At 48.0% G+C, this 4,517-nt stretch overlaps 1 protein-coding gene across 2 annotated transcripts in view; it reads left to right on the forward strand.

Annotated features, from left to right (window-relative positions):
• Positions 1 to 4,376: 4,376 nt before the first annotated feature.
• Positions 4,377 to 4,517, forward strand: part of Ubp1 (upstream binding protein 1) — a 49,127-nt gene continuing 48,986 nt past the window's right edge. For both annotated transcript variants that reach the window (XM_055601789.1, XM_055601790.1), the window contains exon 1: positions 4,377 to 4,471. The gene's annotated coding sequence lies outside the window, so the exon portion shown is untranslated. The remainder of the gene's footprint in view (positions 4,472 to 4,517) is intronic.

The raw sequence follows: 4,517 nt of genomic DNA on the forward strand, positions 1-4,517 counted from the left end.
ATCTATCTATCTATCTATCTATCTATCTATCTATCTATCTATCTATCTATTTTTCAAGGCAGGGTTTCTCTGTAAAGCCTTGGGTGTCCTGGACTCGCTCTGTAGACTTGGATGGTTTTGAAATCACAGAGATCTGTCTGCCTCTGCTTCCTAAAGTGCTAGGATTAGAGGCATGCACCACCACACCCAGCTGAAGTCATGGCTCTTGAGGAGAACCCATAACCACCAATTTACTAAACCGGCATAGTCCCTAATTACATTCCAAATAATTGTCCTTATAATCATGGATAAATGTAGTTCTCATCCCTCATTAAGGAAACTACTCTTTGCAGACAGAGCCTGTAACAGAAAACCACAAACATCAAAATCTGCAGAATTGTCGATTTTGCAGTCCCAATGGATACATTTTCAATATGACTCCTGCATCTACATTTGCACTATAACTCCTGCACCTAAGACTCAGGGAGCATTTTAGGAGAGGGGACTAAGATTGTAAGAGCCAAAGGATGAGGGCATTTACTGTGAGGTTGTGTTTTCTAGTAAGGTCAGAAGCTACACCCATAAAGTCTCACCAACATGACTGCCTAAACATGAGCTGAGCAAGGACAACAACAAGATACATGCTAACACAGATGGGGGAAGACCAGAAGACATCAATTACACACAAAGAACTACAGGCAAATAAAGACTATTGAGAGGAGGAGAAGCAGTTTTCTCCAGGAAAGAGAATTCCAATTGGTTATCTAATACCAAATGGTCAGACCTCAAAACACACATACAAACAACATTATACAGACTGAGCAGATTCTTTAAAATATATTTATTATATTACATATAATAACATATGTACATATATATATACACATGCATATAACAACAATGAAAAAAGGTCATAAATTTGAAAGAGTGCAAGAATGGGTATGGGGAGAAAAGGAGGAAATGATGCAATTATAATCTCAAAAAATAAAAAATACAGGTAGAGGCAGGCAGATCTCTGTGTGTTCAAGGCTAGCCAGGTCTACAAAGTGAGCCCAGGACAGAAAAGGCTACACAGAGAAACCCTAGTGGCACATGCCTGTAATCCCAGACTCTGAGAGACAGAAGCAGGGGCATCTCTGTGAGTTCAAGACCAGCCTGGTCTACAAATCGAGTCCCGGACAGCCAAGGCTACACAGAGAAACCCCACATTAAAAAATTTTTTTTAAATAGACAAGTATTAGAAGCAGAGATATATTCAATATTACCACACTAGGGAGTGAACCCAAACCTCTCCATCTTCAGGGGCAATGACAGAGGCTTAGGTCTGATAGAGGACAGAGGTATGTGTAAGTAATCACTCTCAGTCAAGGTGCTATCCTAGCTATCTTGACCTGTCACTGTCTCAACTCCAATCTCTCCTGCAAGAATAGAGTAAAAGTCGTTCGGGAAGACAAAGAAGGGTACAAAATACCATCTCTCCCTCTCTCATCAGTGCCCTTCATCAAAAACATTTTCTACATATCTTTAGTACCCCCAGGTGCTATCTCTAAAGTTGGAATCAAGGCAACACAGCCTACATCATTTTCCTAACTTTTGGGATAGAGATTACTTGGTCATGCAACTGCCTCCTTCCCTAAGCCCTTCCTTTAGTGGGAGTTTTGGTGTCTTTTAAAAACTCAGTTATGTTACATAATTATGTTTTTGTTTGTATCTCAGGTGTGGGATATGGGGCTGCTTTAGGTCGTCCACAGCAGCAAACTATTTGCCTCGTGGGCACTCTGAGAGGGGTGTGATCTTTGCCAGCTGAGAACAGCTTCATTATGAGGACTCTGAGAGGGAATAACTGTCAGACCCTGGGGTAGGGGATGGGCTCTGAGGAAGAAGGAGGCGGCAGCTGCTCTCCCCCTGCTGCTCTGGTTGCAGCTGCTGCAGTTTGACGAGAAAGAGAAGTTGGAGACATCCTGAAATGAAGATTGGACTTGCCTCAAAAAACTCCATAACCCTAACCAACAGGAAATAGTCAAATGAGAACTATGAACCCTCTCCCCACTAACCTTCCTTCTCTCCTGCCTGATGTTGGAGTGTTGGAAGGGACTGGACTGGAGAAAGGAGGTAGAAGCATAAATAAACCAAATAGAAAAAAAAATCCATGCAACACTTTCCCTAATCTCTAATGACCTATCCTTCTCCCAGGGCAGTCTAAATTCTGCAGTGAGGCCTCTACAAGCAGCCTCCTCTCCTCTGCAGTGCATGTGCCTAAAGAGGTCAGACAAGGCACTGTATCCCTGGAGCTGAGTTAAAGCTACCTACCTGGTGTGGGTACTGTGAACCAAACTCAGTTTCTATGGAAGAACAGCAACTGCTCTAAACCACTAAGCCATCTCTACAGCCCAACCCTGTACACACACTTTTTTTTTTTTTTTTGAGCCAGGATATTGTGAATGTATAACTCCCTCTGTAGCCCAGGTTGGCCTTAAATTAACTGTGATTCTCCTTTGTCATCTCCCTAGTGCTGGGATTAAATACCTGGTGGTTTGAATAGAGATGGCTCCCGCAGGTTCCTGTGTGTGTGTGTGTGTGTGAGTGCTTGGCCCACAGGGAGTAGAACTAGGAGGTGTGGCCTTTTTGGAAGGAGGGCTTTGAGGTCTCCTATGCTCAAGCTACAACCAGTGTGGCACATAGTCTCCTGCTTCGAGTCAAGATGTAGAACTCTGGGCTCCAGCACCATGTCTGTCTGCACGCTGCCATGCTTCTTGCCGGGGTGATAGTGGACTAAGTCTCTGAAACTGTAAGCCAGCCCCAATTAAATGCCTCCTTTGTAAGAGTTGCATGGTGATGGTGTCTCTCCACAGCAATAGAACCCTAAGACAACATTCACGAACCATCACGCCCTGTTTCCAAAGATAGTTGTTTGACAGAGAAAAGTCTCCTATTTTCTTTGGGTGTGGCCTTGAATCTAGTTCCACTGATTTCTGCTTTCTGTTTTTTGTTTTTGTTTTTTTTTTAGTAGAGCTGAACTAACCTGAGAGTTGTTGCTGTTTTGAGACGGGGCCTTGGTTGGCCTGGAGAACTGTATAGATCGGGCTGGCCACAAACTGAGAGATCCCACCTGCTTCAGCCTCCAGCGTGCCCCACGACCCTTGGCCCTAACCTTTGAGGTTGGCAAGTGATCTTAGCTTTCAGAGGCTCTGCTTCTGTGTATGTTTGCGTGCTTCTTTAGTGCACAGATTGGTTGAAGAGACAGATGACAGTTTTGTACAATTACACTCACCCCAAGAATCAGAGAATTTACCCCATCCCTTTATTTTCCAACAGTTAATAATAGACCTGGCTAATCCATGTCGCTGGACCCACATCCATCTCGATTCACGACTCAAATCCAACACTTTGGAAACTATTTTGTGGACAGCCCTGATAAAAAATGGAGGGGGCAGTTCTCCTCGGAACCCCATGTTTAGGGATGAGGAGACACAGAAGACCTTCAGTAGGCAATAAAAGTAGGCACCTGGACAAGGGCAGGAAGCCTCCATGCTTAGTGTGGCTTTGGTCTTTCGTGGGGCTATCTCCGTTTCTTCGTCTTCACGTTACCTGAACCATAACCTCTCGTTTTCTTTAGAAAAACATTAGTTTTCTTCAAGTTAACCCTCACAGCAATTTATATGCTTTCTTTTAGTGTACAAGACTAAGCAATCACGAGGGTGTCACACATTCTGGGGCTATCTCAAAGTCACCAGAAGTTCTGGAGTCTGTAAATGTCACTCTTTTGTTTTGTTTGAGACAAATCCTCGTATGCAACCTTGGCTCGGCCGGAGCTCGCTAAGTAGACCAAGCTGACCTGGAGCTTGGGATCAGTCCGCTTCTTCCTCGCCAACGCGGGGATTAAAGTTTGACTTTCCACCGTTCTTGAGCTGCCGGGGCGGGGGAGAGAAGACCTTTAGGGAGGGCTGACTGGCTCATTCCCCTGTCAATCAAGATTTTCTGTACAACAGGCCTAACTTAATTCCTCAAACGAGACTCAGCCGCTTTTCTCCGCGGCGGGGCCAAAAGCCGACGCCGGGGTATTTCCCAGCCCCGACGGAAGTGGGACCCGGAACCACTTCTTCCAGAGCGGGCCAATGAGCTCTCTGCTATGGCTGCCAATTTAGTCCCGGGGTTTGATTGGTGGCTCGGCCGACGGCGCAGAGGCTCACGGGAACGCCTTCCGGCCGCTTCGCCGTGACTGCCGCGGAGACCTGCCAGTCACCCGAGCCGCCCCGCTCTGGTCACGCCCCTTCCGCCGCCAGACCGCGACGCCGCGGGGGCCGGGCAGCGCCGCTCGGCCCAGGCGCTTGTGCCGCCGCGAGGCGCCGGGCCGCGCGGGGCGGGCCTCGGAGGGGAGCGGCTGCGGGGGCGGGGCCGGGGCGGGGCCGGAGGAGGAGGCGGAAGCGGCGAGCGAGCCCGAGCTGGAGCCGCATCGAAGCTGCGTCCGGGCCGGCGGAGCGGCGGCGGCGGGGTTGGCCGGGGCGAGGGGGCGCTGGAGCCTGGGCGGGCGGGCAGGG

This window comes from Psammomys obesus, unplaced genomic scaffold (genome assembly GCF_907164565.1).
Source record: "Psammomys obesus unplaced genomic scaffold, mPsaObe1.curated_primary_1811, whole genome shotgun sequence".
In the NCBI taxonomy this organism is placed as follows: domain Eukaryota; kingdom Metazoa; phylum Chordata; class Mammalia; order Rodentia; family Muridae; genus Psammomys; species Psammomys obesus.